This window comes from Choloepus didactylus, chromosome 5, assembly GCF_015220235.1.
Source record: "Choloepus didactylus isolate mChoDid1 chromosome 5, mChoDid1.pri, whole genome shotgun sequence".
NCBI classification, from domain to species: domain Eukaryota; kingdom Metazoa; phylum Chordata; class Mammalia; order Pilosa; family Megalonychidae; genus Choloepus; species Choloepus didactylus.
In genome coordinates, this window is record NC_051311.1 from 90,361,749 (window position 1) to 90,378,002 (window position 16,254).

The window sequence follows — 16,254 nt, forward strand, 5'->3', positions numbered from 1 at the left end:
TTACTGAATCATTATATAGATATTCCTTTTTACTTTCTGGTGTATTAGAGTAGACAGAGGGAAACACCTGAAACCTGAACTGTAATCCAGCTGCCTTGATCTCTGATAATGATTGTATAGACTTTATCTTGTGCCCTTGTGATTGTAAAACCTTGTGACTAACTCTCACCTGTACCCATTTATCCAGTTTTTTGACTTTAGAGTCTTATGATCACTAAAGACAGCCCCTAATGTTTATTAATGAAGGGTTTTGGGTCAGTCCAGAATTAACCCACCCCAAGTCCAAAGTTATCTTGATAACCGAAGATGCATCTAACCAAAATGGGCCTGCCTGACTTTAACCTATAAGTGACCTATACTTTATTATAACCTTTAATAAAGTTAACCTATAAGTGACCTATACTTTATTATAATACTAAAAATCATGCCCATCATCATATTAAGGCCACAATTTTCTTACATATGTTCTGTGACTAAGCATGTACTCAATCTGCACATTCTCAATAATTAGATTACTTCTAATTACATCATCTAGAGCCACTGTGCTCTTTATCCTAAAACCTGCCCATCTTTTGGTACTATAAAACCATCAGAGTCACTGCAATTCTGGGAGACAGATTTTTAAGCCCATAGACTGATCTTCTGCTTCATGCTTAGCAATAGACTCTTTCTCTCTTTAAAACCTTGGTGTCATAGGAATTGGTCATTTGAACCCATTGGGCAGAGAATCCACCATTTTTGATTGGTATCCAGGTCACTATGATAGATAGCCATATGGAAACCATTTATTTACTGTAACACAATTGTTGAGGACAGTACCTGGCATGACTCCAATAACATATGCATTCCATGTAAGAAGTTTTCACTAGAGTTTAGTGCCAGAAAAGAGTTGTCTCCCTCTACCAATTAGCATTTTGTTATGAAACTTGCTGTTTCTCTTTTGATTCTTGCCTGTTGAGAAGTGCAGGACAACATTTATGCAATAACTGTTACATTTTATGGTTATTATAGCTGCCTCTCCTTTTTTCTTGTTCCTGGGCTCTATTTTGTTAGATCTATTGCATGCCTTTTTTTTTGAAGCATGGAAACACAACTTTATTTCTACACGGTTAGAGTGATTTTCCCCGTTGATCCAGCCGACCATCCCCCTCCCCCTAAAGTCCTTAAGCTGAGTTGCCGCTTCCTTCATCCAACAGCTATTTGATAGGCGTCCTCCGGCGACTGCCAGCCTATACATCAGTGGGCAGGCAGGCTCTTACCTGACCTTGAGGAGCCGACAGTCCGGGATGGGATATAGGCATTTAACAGCGACTCACACAAGCACTTAAATACAACCGTCGTGAAACGTGTAAGAGGGTCACTAGGCTGCCTGAGGGGAATGACAGGGCTGATCTGGTTTGGGGCTTAGGGAGGGTGAGGGTGGGCCAGGCAGAGGCACCAGAAGACGGGTAGAAGACGTTTGTACCACTACAGGGAAGGAGTGGCCGTGGGTGTGATGAACATTGATAGGGGGACTGGGGAGCACTTACGGGGTTGGAGAGGTAGACAGGTTCCCAAGTGGTCCCAGAGGCTTGGGCTTGGGCAGGAAGGCTGGATTCCTCCCCTAGAGCAGTGGTTCTCAAAGTGTTGTCCCTGTCCCCAGGCATTCCAGAAGACTATTTGAGGAGTTATGCAAGGTTAAGAGTATTTTCATAATACTTATTTTGCTATTAGCCTTTTTCGCTCTCCTTCTTAAGAGTACACAGTGCAGTTTTTCAGAGGCTACATGATGTATATTGATATCATCGCTTTCATGACTAATGGAATGTGTGCTTGTGTATTGTGTTTTGCTTTTCTCTAGTAATTCCTAGTATGGAAAATATCAGTAGTTATAACCTACATAAGCAAAAGCTCTTTTGGGTCATTAATAATTTTTAGGAGGTCCAGATGCCAAAAAGTTTGAGAACCACTGCCCTAGAGCTCTAAGAAGGTCATCATCATAAGATTTGTGTCTTTTTAAAAAGCATTCCAGCTGCTCAGTGGACAATGGGTTGGAGGGAGTAAGGAGCAGGTATCTTCTGCAGCAGCTTAGGCCAGAGACAATGGTAGCTTCAGCAGGGTGGTGGTGGGGAGTGTGCCCTCACTGTACTTTCTTTTCTTTTGAATCCTTGGAAGTGGACACGTAGGCAACGATACAGCCCAGTGCCTTGAAAAGCCCAAGGAGGAGAAAGGCAGACAAGAAGAGGCCCATGCCGTCCTCTAGGGAGGGTCTAGAGAAGGCTGCCACCTCCAGGGTGACCTCGGTGCTGCGCCCTGAGGAGGGCAGGTTGGGGTGGTGGATGTGACAGGCGTGGTGGATCCCATGCTGCTTGGTGGTGGCTGAAGGCGGCACCAGGTGCCCAGAGAGGCTGACAGAGCCGTCCGAGTGGTGGCCTAGGGCAGAAAGCCACTTCTGGCCCCAACCTTACGAGAGCTGCCCTCTGGGCCACCATGGAGCTCCCACTCCAACTCCAGGCCATCAGAGGGGTAGAAGTGGGACACAAGGCAGACCAATTCCGGGGGCACCTCCCCTGGGGCAGCCCATACCAGAGGTGCTGGCGTCAGGGACACTTTAGGGGGCTTGTACACAGCAAGCTCCAGGGTGACCTGTCCTTGCAGATATGGCAGGTGAATGGTGGCCAGATAGGTGCCCTCCTGGGAGAGTCGCACTGCGGGCAGCCGGGGGGTCCTGATTCCAGTCCATGGGCCCCATGGCTTATCATCATCCCAAGCAGCAAACGACAATGCCCCCTTTCAGGCCACTGTCATCTGCCCGCCCAGCCCAGGGGTTGCAGCAAGAAGCAGCCGCCCCTTACCCAGGTGCTGGCGTCGCCACTCCAGCCCAGAGGGAGGGGGACCAGGGGTTGAGGATGTAGCCTCAGGGGTGGGGGGCATGTAGGCAAAGCTCAAGTCCAGCATGGCATCCTGGCCCAGTCGGATCTGAGGGGAGGGAGTGTGGGTGAGGACAGTCAGCACCATTCTATTGCATGCCTTTTATTGTAAGCCTCTTCAAATCCTATTTTGTTTGTTTTAAAGATACAGGGTATGAATATATCCAGCTGAATTCCCATGGTCTTTTCATACCTCCCCGCTCACAGATGGGGAGCCTTCCCAATGGTGCTTTAGAGCCAACCAAAGGATAGCGGAAAATTTTGAAGACCAAGTGCCTCACTCCACAGAGTGTTCCTCAGGTTAGTTATGATTTAACACTGACTTCCTCTACTGACAGTGAACAAGAAGGCTGCACCATTTCATTTTTTAAGGCAATCCCATTTTCTCCTGGCGTCCTTTGGGTTTTTGTCCCAAATGTACCTACCAGCATTCACCAGTTGTTCACCAAGCACTCTGCCAGAGAAATCCAAAGAAGCCGTTGTGTCTGACCTAGAGTGTTTAGGATTCATGGATCTCTATTTCTTTGAGGTTTCAACAGCTCTTGATATTCAAGGACTTAAATGTACCCCTCTAATGGCGATATCAATCTCAGAGGAAATTTTTTAGCCAGCCAGAAATACCATGAGATCTGGTTTTAGTAACTGTTTATTAAGTACTTATTATGTACCAGGAAATTATGCACATTGTATTGTTTAATCCTCACAATTCTGCAACATAAGCATTAGTATCCATGTTTTCTAGAATAGAAAACAGGTTCAGAGATATTAAGTATCTTGCCCAAGGTTGGTTCCAGAGTTACTAAGTAGTGGAGCTAGGATTTGATTCTTTCCTATTATGCCATATAGTCCAAGTGTTTTGTTCCTTGCATAGGAGAAAATTAGCAAGGAGAAAAACACTGCTATTATGCTCAGAGTGGGGTGGGGTGGGGGGGCATTTACTATGCTTTTGACTTCCCCCAATATACACGGAGCAGGACTGTTAGGGGATGGAACCCAGGTGAGGTTAATTGCAGTTTCTCAGCCTCTAGGCTGGAAGTGGCTTCCTTCTGCCCCAGTGGCTGGCGGTACCCGACGGTACGTGGCTCAGCAGCAACACCATCTGGTGGCATAGGCTTCCCCAGAAGGTCCCACCCACAGCCTGCTCCTACTCCACATGGGCAGAAGGAAAGCATCAGCATTCTCAGAGCGGGCTCACCAAGAACCATGTGACTGCTTATTCAATAAAATGTACTCGGTTAAAGGGAAAAGTTGTGATTTGAATTTGCGTGTAGGCAGAACAACTTCCTGCCCAAACACCCTTAATTATCCGTAGGAATGGGAAGACACTGGGACCTGGGTGACACCCCCACACACGTACATGGCGCCCCACCCCCGCCCCCAACTGTTTGCTGTTGGAGGGGATTTATCTGTCTCTGGAAATTGTGAAGTCAGAAAGTAATATCTTAGGGTTCCCTCCCTGAGCTTCAGGGAATCCTGAAATTCTGTGCACATTTTTATTTTTATGTGTGTATGTGTATGTACAGCTTTCTGGAGTAGGGGTGCGGGGTGGTCTTAACTGTTGTCAGATTTTCAGAGGGGCCCCTGATTCCTCAAGGGTTAAGAATCTTTACTTTAGGGGCTAATTCACATAATGGTTGGTTGATTTAATATTAACTTAAAGCTAATAGTAAAAGTTTACCTTTTCTAAGAGATTTCTTCTCAATTAGCTTGGGAATTGGGTAGGTGGTAGAAAAGTCTTACAGTGGAAAAACGTGTCACTGATTAACCAGTGAAATTTGAATACAGCAGTTAAGAGGCCAGGGTCTAGAGCAAGACTGCTGGGGTTCAAGACTCAGTTTTGCTATTCACTAGCTACATGGTCTTGGGCTATTATTTAAACTCTTTGAGCTTCAGTTTCCTCCTTTGCAGTATGGGGATGATAATTACGGTACCCATACTCACAGCATTGTTCTGAGGATTACATGAGCTAATAAACACAAAGTCTTTAGCACTATATGAGGTTAGCCATTTTTATTATTTGTTGTATTATTTTTTTATTTTTAATACATTTTTATTGTGAAATTTAACATATATACATAATGGTGATAATTTTAAAAGTACAATTTAACAAGTAGAGAGAAAATTTCAAAGAATGTTATGGGTTACAATTCCAGTATTTCAGTTATTTTCTTCTAACTATTCTAATACCGTAGCTTCTAAAAAAGCAGATTTATATAAAGAATCAGTATTTGTAATCCTTTTTAAAATACTATCTTGTCTGTTGCTACTCCTTCCTATTGTTCAAGCACTTTCTTGATCTTCAGGGTTGTCTAGGCAGTGATCCTCCTAACTTGTTCATATTGAAAAGGGGTGTTGACATTATGGAGAAGAGGGCAGCATCTGATTGTTGTTCTTAAAGAGACTGTTGCCTCTGGATTCTAGGACTTGCCTGGCACAGGAACGCTGGGTTTAAGTTTGGTGGATTTAAGTTTCTGAGAGATAAACTTAGTGAGTGAAACTTTTATAGAATCTCAGATAGGAACCTAGGTATTTTGGGACTACTGTTGGTTAGGGCTTGGCATACTGTGGCCGTTTGTGATATCTAGCTGGAGCTTGCATAAGAGTAACCTCCAGAATAGCCTAGTGATTCTATTTGAAATCTTTTAGCCATTGGAATCTTATTTTGTTACCTTTCTTTTCCCCCTTTTGGTCAAGAAGGCATTTTTAATCCCTCAATGCCAGGACCAGGTTCATTGCTGGGAGTCATGTCCCATGTGTGTGTGGGGGGGGGCTGGTTAATGAATTTATTTGCAGAGTTGGGCTTAGAGAGAGAAAGGTCATATCTGAGCAACCAAAGGGACTCTCTGGAAGTGACTCTTAGGCATAATTATAGGAAGGCTTAACCTCCCTTTTACAGCCATAAGTTTCGCAAGAGGAAGCCTCAAGATCGAGGGCTTGACTTGTTAAGTAGGGGATTCCTAATTTCACCTAGCATATATTCTGTCTAAAATAAATAATCAGTGTCTCGCATTATCTTCACTTAGTTGTACAATCATCACTCTCAATTTTAAACAATTTTCATAACACAAAACATCCCAGAGCTCTTATCAGCCATTAATTATTTATCCCTAGTATTAATGTAGTGCTGGTAAGGTATTCCTATTAAATATAGTCTATAATATGTAATAGGTAGTTTTTCCATATACTACCCTGTTAACTCTTTGTTCCAGTGTCTTACCTTAGAAGTATATCATGCGAACACTTATTTATATTTGTAGTGCTACTTTGTGGGTTACATGCCTTTAAACAACCACATTCGATCATGTTCTCCTTCAATGCGGCACTGATACTTATAATCCCATTAACGAACCATAATCACACCTGTCCATTCCCAGACCTTTAAGTTCACCCTCATTATCATGTCTATACATATTAGATTATCATTCCCCCTTCACTAGCTTCTGTCTATCTTTAGGTCCCCTATATTCTACATTATAAGACACTGATTTTACATTGTGCAGGGAGTTCATATTAGCGGTAACATGCAATATCTCTCCTTTGTGTCTGGCTTATTTCACTCAGCATTATGTCTTCATGTTTCATCCATGTTGTCATATGTTTCAGGACCTTATTCCTTCTTATTGCTGCATAGTATTTCATCATATGTATATACCACGTTTTGTTTATCCACTTGTTTGTTGAAGGACACTTGGATTGTTTCCATCTCCTGTCAATTGTGAACAATGCCATTATGAACATTGGTGTGCAAATGTCTGTTCATGTCACTGCTTTCAGATCCTCTGGGTATATGTTGAGAAGTGAAATTGCTGGTGTTCTAGTTTGCTAATGCCACCGGGATGCAAAATACCAGAAATGGATTGACTTTTATATAAGGGGGTTTATTTGGTTACACAGTTACAGTCTTAAGGCCATAAAGTGTCCAAGGTAATGCATTGACAATTGGGTACCTTCACTGGAGAATGGCCAATGGCACCTGGAAAACCTCTGTTAGCTGGGAAGGGACATGGCTGGCACCTGTTCTGGAGTTCTGGTTTCAAAATGGCTTTCTCCCAGGACATTCCTCCTTAGGCTTCAGCTCCTTAAAAATATCACTCTTAGCATTTGTCCTCTCTTAGCTTCTCCAGAGCAAAAGTCTGTTTTCAAAGACCATCTCAAAAATGTCTCTGTAAGACATTTCATCATATACATATGATGAAATACTATGCAGCAATAAGAAGGAATAAGGTCCTGAAACATATGACAACATGGATGAAACATGAAGACATAATGCTGAGTGAAATAAGCCAGACACAAAGGAGAGATATTACATGCTACCACTAATATGAACTCCTGTGCATTCTTCAAAGTGTCCCTCTTGGCTGTAGCAAGCTTGCTCCTTCTGTCTGAGCTTATATAGTGCTCCAGTAAACCAATCAAGGCCCACCCTGAATGTGCGGGACCACACTTCCATGGAAATTATCTAATGAAAGATCTTGCCCTCAATTGAGTGATCACATTTCCATGGAAACATCCAATCAAAAGTCTCCCACCCGATCAACACCAATATGATCCCTGCCCACACAAGACTGCATCAAAGATAATGGCATTTTGGGGGACATAATACATCCAAACCAGCACAGCCGGATTGTAGGGTAACTCGATATCTGGTTTTCTAAGGAACCACCAAACTGTCTTCCACAGTGGCTGTACCATTATACATTCCCACCAGCGGTGATTGAGTTCCTATTTCTCCACATCCTCTCTAGCATTTGCAGTTTCCTGTTTGTTTAATGGCAGCCATTCTAATTGGTGTGAGATATTTCACTGTGGTTTTGATTTGCATTTCCCTAATAGCTAGTGAATGTGAACATTTTTTCATGTGTTTTTTAGCCATTGGTATTTCTTCTTGGAAGAATTGCTTTCCATATCTTTTGTGCATTTTACAGTTGGGCTGTTTATACTATTGTTGTTGAGTTTTAGGATTTCTTTATATATGCTGGATATCAGTCTCTTATCAGATATATGGTTTCCAAATATTTCCTCCCAATGTGTTGGCTGCCTCTTCACTTTTTTGACAAATTCCTTTGAGATACAGAAGCTTTTAATTTTGAGGGGTTCCCATTTATCTATTTTTCTAAGGTCTAAGAAGCAACCCCCTAATACTAGGTCTTGAAAATGTATCCCTACATTATCTTCTAGATGTTTTATGATCCTGTCTGTTATATTGAGGTCTCTGGTCAATTTTGAGTTAATTTTTGTTTAGGGTATAAGGTAGGGGTCCTCCTTCATTCTTTTGGATATGGATATCCAGTTCTCCTAGCCCCATTTGTTGAAGAGAACTATCTGTCCCAGTTCAATGGATTTGGGGGCCTTATCAAAAATCAGTCAACCATAGATCTGGGAGTCTATTTCTGAACTCTCTCAATTCAATTCCATTGATCAATATGTCTATCTTTGTGCCAGTACCATGCTGTTTTGACTACTGTGGCTTTAGAGTAGGCTTTAGAGTCAGGAAGTGTAAGTCCTCCCATTTCCTTCTTCTTTTTAAAAATGCTTTTAGCAATTTGAGGCCCGTTTCCCTTCCAAATAAATTTGGTAACTAGCTTTTCTAAGTCTGCAAAGTATGTTGTTGGAATTTTGATCAGAATTGCATTGAATCTGTAGATCAGTTTGGAAAGAACTGTCATCTTAATGACGTTTAGTCTCCCTATTCATGAACACAGAATATTTTCCCATCTGTTTAGGTCCCCTTCTTTTTCTTTCAATGAAGTTATGTAATTTTCTCTGTAGAGGTCTTTTACATCCTGAGTTAAATTTATTCCTAGGTACTTGTTTTTTTTAGTTACTATTGTGGGAATTTTTTTTTGAGTGTCTCTTCAGTTAGGTCATTTCTAGTGTATTGGAACATTACTGATTTTTGCACATTAATCTGTATCCTGCCACTTTGCTGAATTTGTGTTTTAGCTCAATTAGCTATGTCATTAATTTCTCAAGATTTTCCAAATATACAATCATAAGATCTGCAAAAAAAAAAAAAACAGTTTTACTTCTTCCTTTCCAATTTGGATGCCTTTTACTTCTTTGTCTTGCTGGATTGCTCTGGCTAGAACTTCTTGCGCAATGTTGAATAATAGTGGTGTCTCATTTCCGATCTTAGGGGGAAGGCTTCCAGTCTATCATTGAGTACTATGCTGGATGTGGGTTTTTCATATATGCCCTTTATCATATTGAGGAAGTGTCCTTCAATTCCTACCTTTTGAAGTGTTTTTATCAAAAAAAGGATTCTGAATTTTGTTGAATGCTTTTTCTGCATCTATTGAGATGATCATTTGATTTTTCCCTTTCAATTTGTTAATGTGTTGTATTACATTGATTGATTTTCTTATGTTGAACCACCCTTGCTCTCCTGGAATGAACCCCACTTGGTCATGGCATATGATTTTTTTAATGTGTCTTTGGATTCAATTTGCAAGTATTTTGTTAAGAATTTGTGCATCTATATTCATTAGGGAGATTGGCCTATAGTTTTCCTTTCTTGTAGCATCATTATCTGGTTTTGGTAGTAGAGTAATGTTAATTTTGTATAATGAGTTAGGTAATGTACATTTTTCTTGAATTTTTTGAAACAGTTTGAGCAGGAATGGTGTCAGTTCTTTTTGGACAGTTTGGTAAAATTCCCATGTGAAGCCATCTGGCCCTGAGCTTTTATTTGTAGGAAGCAATTTGATGACTGATTGGATCTCTTTACCAGTGATTGGTTTGTTGAGGCCTTCTATTTCTTCTTGGGTCAATCTATGTTGTTCATGTGTTTCCAGGAAATTATTAAATTTCCTCTAAATTGTCTAGTTTGTTGGCACACAGTTGTTCATAGTATCCTTTTATGATTTTTAAATTTTATTTGGGAAACACTAATGTCCCCTCTCTCATTTCTGATTTTGTTTATTTGGGTCTTCTCTCTTTTGACTTTGTCAGTCAAGCTAAAGGTTTGTCAAATTTTTTGTTTTATTTATTCTCTCTCTTATTTTTTTGTTCTCCGTATCATTTATTTCTGCCTTAACCCTTGTTATTTCTTTTCTTCTACTTGTTTTAGGGTTAGTTTGCTGATCATTTTCTAGATTATTCAGTTGTTCCATTAGTTCTTTGATTTTAGATCTTTCTTCCTTTTTAATGTATGCATTTAGAGCTATAAATTTCCCCCTCAGCACTGCCTTCACTGCATCCCACAGGTTTTGATATGTTGTGTTTTCATTTTCATTCTTCTCTAGATATTTAGCAATTTCTCTTGCAATTTCTTCATTGACCCACTGATTGTTTAGGAATGTGTTGTTTAACTTCCACATATTTGTAAATGTTCTGGGTCTTTCATGATTACTGACTTCTAGTTGCATTCCATTATGGTCAGACAATGTAATTTGAATAATTCCAATCTTTTTATATTTATTGAGGCTTGTTTTATGCCCCAGAATATGATCTTTCCTGAAGAACATTCCATGAGTGCTAGAGAAGAATGTACATCCTGGTAATCTGAGGTGTAATACTCTCTATATGTCTATGAAGTCTGTGCCAGTTTGTATGTGTTATGTACCCCAGAAAAAGCCATATTCTTTGATGCAATCTTGTGTTGGCAGACGTATTAGTGTTGATTAGATTACAATTCTTTGATTGAGTGTTTCCATGGAGATGTGACCCACCCAACTCTAGGTGATAACTCTGATTAGATAATTTCCATGGAGGCGTGGCCCCACCCATTCAGCATGGGCCTTGATTAGTTTACTGGAGCACTATATAAGCTCAGACAGAAGGAGTGAGCTTGCTACAGCCAAGAGGGACACTTTGAAGAATGCACAGGAGCTGAGAGAGGAGCTGCAGATGAGAGACTGTTTGAAGATGGCCATTGAAAGCAGACTCTTGCTCCGGAGAAGGTAAGAGAGGACAAACGCCCCAAGAGCAACTAAGAGTGACATTTTTGAGGAGCTGAAGCCTAAGGAGGAACGTCCTGGGAGAAAGCCATTTTGAAACCAGAACTTGGAGCAGACGCCAGCCACGTGTCTTCCCAGCTAACAAAGGTTTTCTAGATACCATTGACCATCCTCTAGCAAAGATACCCAACCGTGGTTCATTATCTTGGACAGTTTATGGCCTTAAGACTGTAACTTTGAAACCAAATAAACCCCTTTATAAAAGCCAATGAATTTCTGGTGTTTTGCAGTCTGGCAGCATTAGCAAACTAGAACAAGTCTAATTCATTTATCACATTGTTTAGGTTCTCAATTTCCTTATTGATCCTCTGTGTGGTTGTTCTATCTATAGAAGAGAGCAGTGTACTGAAGTCTCCCACTATTACTGTAGAAATGTCTATTGCTTCCTTCAGTTTTGGCAATGTTCATCTGATGTATTTTGGAGCTCCTTGATTGGGTGCATAAACATTTATGATTGTTATTTCTTCTTGGTGAGTTTTCCCTTTTAATAATATATAGTGCGCTTCTTTGTCTCTTATGACATCTTTGCATTTTAAGTCTATCTTGTCTGATGTTAGTATTGCTACCCCTGCTTTCTTTTGGCTGTAGCTTGTGTGGAATATTTTTTTCTATCCTTTCACTTTCAATCTCTTTGTGTCACTGGGTCTAATATGAGTCTCTTGCAAACAGTATATTGACGGTTCATACTTTTTAATCCATTCTTCCAATCTATGTCTTTTAATTGGGGAGTTTAATCCATTCACATTCAATTTCATTACTCTGAAGGCAGTTCTTGAATCAACCATTTTATTCTTTTTTTGTTTGTTTGTTTTTTGTTGTCATATCTGTTTCCCCTCCCTCTCTTTTCCCCCCCTTTAGATTTCCCTAATACTCTTCAGTTCTGTGCCCTTCTCCAGAACTCTCTTTCCATTCTTTTTTTTCTTACCAGTAGAACTCCCTTTAATATTTCTTGCAGGGTGGGTCTCTGGTTAACAAATTCTCTCAGCATTTGTTTGTCTGAAAAATTTTAAACTCTCCCTCAATTTTGAAGGGGAGCTTGTTGGATAAAGAAATCTTGGCTGGCATTTTTCTCTCTTTCAGAGTACTAAAAGTGTCATACCACTACCTTCTCACTACAATGGTGCCCACTGAGAAGTCAGTACTTACTCTTATGTGGTTTTCTTTGTGTGTGGTGAATCGCTTCTCTCTTGCCACTTTCATTTTTCCCTTCTCTTCAGTTTGGCGATCTGACTAGTATATGTCTTGGAGTGGGTTTATTTGGATTCTATTTGGAGTTCATTGGGCATCTTTGATTTGCATATTTATGTCATTTAGAAGGATTGGGAGGTTTTACCCAACTATGTTTTCAAATACTCTTCCTAGCCCTTTACTCTTCTCTTCACCTCCGGGGACGCCAATTATTCTTTCATTTGTGCACTTCATGTTGTCCATTTCCCTGAGATCCATTTCAAATTTTTCAGTTTTTTTCACCATTTGTTCTTTTGTGCATTCATAGTCAATTTTACTGTCCTCTAGTTCACTTATTCTTTTTTCTGCATCTTCAAATCTGCTGTTGTGTGTCTCTAGTGTATTTTTAGTTTGATCAACAGTATCTTTTATTTCCATAAGATCTACTATTTTTTAATTTACTCTTTCAAAATTCTTCTTTATGCTCTTCTAGAGTCTTCTTGATGTCCCTTATGTCCTTAGCCAACTCACTGAACTTGTTTTGGAGGTTCGTGTGTACTTCTTTAATTGCTCCAAGTTCTGTGTCTTCTGGCTTTTTAATTTGATCATTTGGGTTATCCATATCTTCTTGTTTCTTCATGTGTTTTTTGATTTTCTGTTGTTGGCTTTGCAACATTTGCTTATCTTGATAAGTTTATTTTGGGATATTCAGGATTATTTGAACATTTATCTATAATTTGCACAGCTACAGCTTGGTGGAGTACACTTTCCCCCTCCCACAAGCGAGACGGCACTCTTGAGCCATCTCTTACTCTCAGGCCAGATCTCCCTGAACTTTGCCTGTGCACTAGGCAGGGTCCAACCCAAATGGAGATCCAATCAGTGCACCAGTTCTCCATGTGACTTGGGACTGCCAGCCCTTTGGGAGGTGGGTGGGCCCTGCTCAGTTTGGCAAGGAATCTGCTCCAGGGCACAGTGGTCCTGGCAGTTCCCAGGGCAGCAACTGGACCACTCTGGGGCTGTGGAGCTGAGCATCTCACCCTCCATCTCAAATGCACTGCAGTTCCTGTCTGCCATGTGCTTGCAAGTCCCTGGGTCTGGGGAGGGGCTCCTGGCACATCCATGCAGTGTCCTTACCTCTTGGCTGTGCTCACTGCAGGCTTCCCTGGAGGAAGAGTGAGTGCAGTCACCACAAGTCTGCCAAATCCTGAGTTCCCTCATGGGAGTTCTCAGCCATGGGGCTGTGAAGGTTATCTCCCCAGCCAACTGCTGAGAAGGGTGCACAGGGTGTGGAAATCTACTCCCTCCCATGCTCACTCTTATCAAAGGGCTCCGTCACCCATCCCCAGTGGCAGTCTGGGCTGAACATACTCACCCTGTCCTTTCAAATGTAGTCTCTCTGCTTCTCCAGCTAAGTCCCCACTACGTGGTATGTAGAAGTCCCTGCCTAGCTGGTGGCACCCTAGAACTGCTGTTCTGGAGCGCTTTCTGTCTTTATCTAGTCTTTTTCACAGAGGAGAATTTTGCTCTGTCTCTCCTAATCTGCCATCTTCCAGGAAGTCTCCTGACATCTTCCTGGAAGTCTCTATTTTTTATTTAACAGGGTGAGATAGTCATTGGTGGCAGTGCCTTTGTGGAGGGAAGATGTCAAGGTTTTCCTTCCATTTTCTCCATCTGCTCAGCATGGGCTGGGTCCTCTCATCTCAACTCTCCTTTCTTTTCCCAGATCATCTAAAGCCAGTTTGATCTTAATGCCCACTCAAGAACCACTTTCTCCATATCTCCCAGCCTGTTCCATGTTCCAGCCTGCAATCTTTTTCCTTTCTATTGCCTGTAACCCCCACATAGACACAGGCACATATTATATATATTAAAAATGGAGTGCTCTTCCCATGACAGGCACTATACATCTCCTCATTAGATCCTTACAACAACCCCTTGAGGTAAAATTGAGCCCCATTTTACAAATAAGGAAACTGAAGCACAGACAATTAAGTGATTTTGCCTAAATTCACACAGCTAGTAAACAGCAAATCTGAGATTAAGGTCCAAATGGGTACACTTTAAAGGCTAATCTAGTTTGCTAATCTAGCTTAGTCATTTACTTCCTTGCGACTTCACCTATAGTGTTATGGTATTTAGTTTTCATGTTATTTTTTTCTTATCTGTAAGAAGTCTAAGTTCCTGGAAGACTTAGATGATTCTTTTTTTTAAATATATATATCTTTTTTTATTTTTAATTTTGAAATAAATTCAAAGTTATATGAACAGTTGCAAAAACAATACTAGCCCCATACACAGAATTCCATCATACCCTGACCCCCCTCCCCCGATAGCTCAGTCCACCAACTTTAACATGCTGTCACATCACTATTTCTTTCCCTCCCTCCCTTCCTATATATCATCCATCATCTATTGCTCTGTCTTCTGAACATGAGAGTTAGCTGCACACATCCTTGAAGATACACTATAATTGACGTACACACTTCCCATGAACAAGAACATTCTTTTATGCAATCCCATTAAGTGCAGCTAAGAAGTACAAGAGATTCAACAATGATACAAAGCTTACATTCTATATTTCCTTTTCCTTATGTCTCAACTGTGTCCCTTTGAGCCACCTGTCCTCTATCCTCCAATCCCATCCAAGTTCATCCTTAGCATTCAATTGTCACTTAGATGATTCTTATACCACTTTTCACATCTCATGGTACCTAGGATGATATCTTGGGCATAGTGGGTAGCTATGCATTGTTGACTGATTATACATTATTTAGGATGCAAATGAAATATGTTCAGTGTATTTTATTTAATAATTTAATTACCTGTACTATAAGCAGATATGGCTTTTTCGAGTATAATTTCTGCAAAATAAAATTTAAACATTCGTTATATTAATGCTTTAATGCTTCTGCTGTATCTATAGCTAGAATAAAATATAGCTGAAATAGTAGTGCAGAAGACTTGTGCTTGAAATTTCTGTGCTTGATGTATTGCCTGGCATGTTAGCTACACTGGGACCCCCTCTGAATTCCTGGTGCACCCTGGCTACTATCCCTGAGCCTATAAGGATAATGTGGGGTTTTAAACTATGTTCCTCTGAACCCCAGCTGTCTCCTGGAGGTGCCCCTGGGCTGCTCAGCCTGAATATGTATGTAATGAGGACACAAGGAACGCGGAAGAGGCACATGTGGCTAGGGCTCTGGTCCATCTATTTTTATCTCTTCAAAATCCTGGACTTACATGCAACATTTCTTTAGAAGAAAACTATTACTCAAAAAACACAAAAAAGTGAAAACCACTGTTTTAGGCAAATTTGATCTCTGAAAGCCTCAGGCTTCCCAAGCAGCACAGAATTACACCTCTTCCAATGGGGTTAAGGTAGGACCCTGGACCCAGTTCCCTGGTTTGACCCCTAAAGTATTCTGTGAAGCCCTGCTCTGTGCAGTCCACTTGACATCACTTGCCAACCCCACTATAATATCTGAAAACCCACTTTTGTGGAAGGATCCTCCTTCTATTGTCCAGACACCTGAACTTGGGTCCTTTTGTGTCTAAGGATCCTTTTGTCAATGGAATGGGGAAGGGTCCCTGCTAACCTAGCATCCTGAGGGGCTATGTACATTATGCTCCCAGTGACCGACCTGGATAATGGTACCTCGTGCTTCTATTGACCATTTACTTTGTGCTAATCTCTGTGCTCAGTAGAGTCTCTCTTCAGCCACTCTGTATTACAGATTAGGAAACTGAGGCATGGAGATATCAAATAACCAGTCCAAGGCCACACAGATTGCAAGTTCTGAGCTAGAATTTGAACCCAGACAGCATTGTGCTTGCTCCTGTGTGTTTAACCTTTCAACAGCTCTGCCTTTCCAAACAGAGTGGTAATTAAATTAGTCAGCCAGAATAGAATTTATTTAGGAGAAATGAATTCATATATGCAAATTTGCCTACTTGCCAAAATTTGTTTGTAACTCCCAAACCAATGCTAGTTGCCCTTGCATGGTCATTTGCGTCTGGTGAAACAGGGTCAAACAAGGTAACACTCTGCCTTCCTGTTTCAGATCTCATACCGTAAATATGTGTCTTTTTTGTGGTAAATTTAATGTCACGCTTTTCGCATTTTAGTGCTTTTAATCAATTTCACTGTTTAAAATGCCCCCATGCATAGTGCTGAAGTGCTTAAATGTTCTTAAGCCTGAGAAGGCTGTGATGTGCCT

General features: G+C 40.9%; 1 pseudogene; it reads right to left on the minus strand.

The window, feature by feature from the left end:
- Nucleotides 1-1,817: 1,817 nt before the first annotated feature.
- LOC119534275 lies at nucleotides 1,818-2,997 on the minus strand (annotated as a pseudogene).
- Between the last annotated feature and the right edge of the window lie 13,257 nt (nucleotides 2,998-16,254).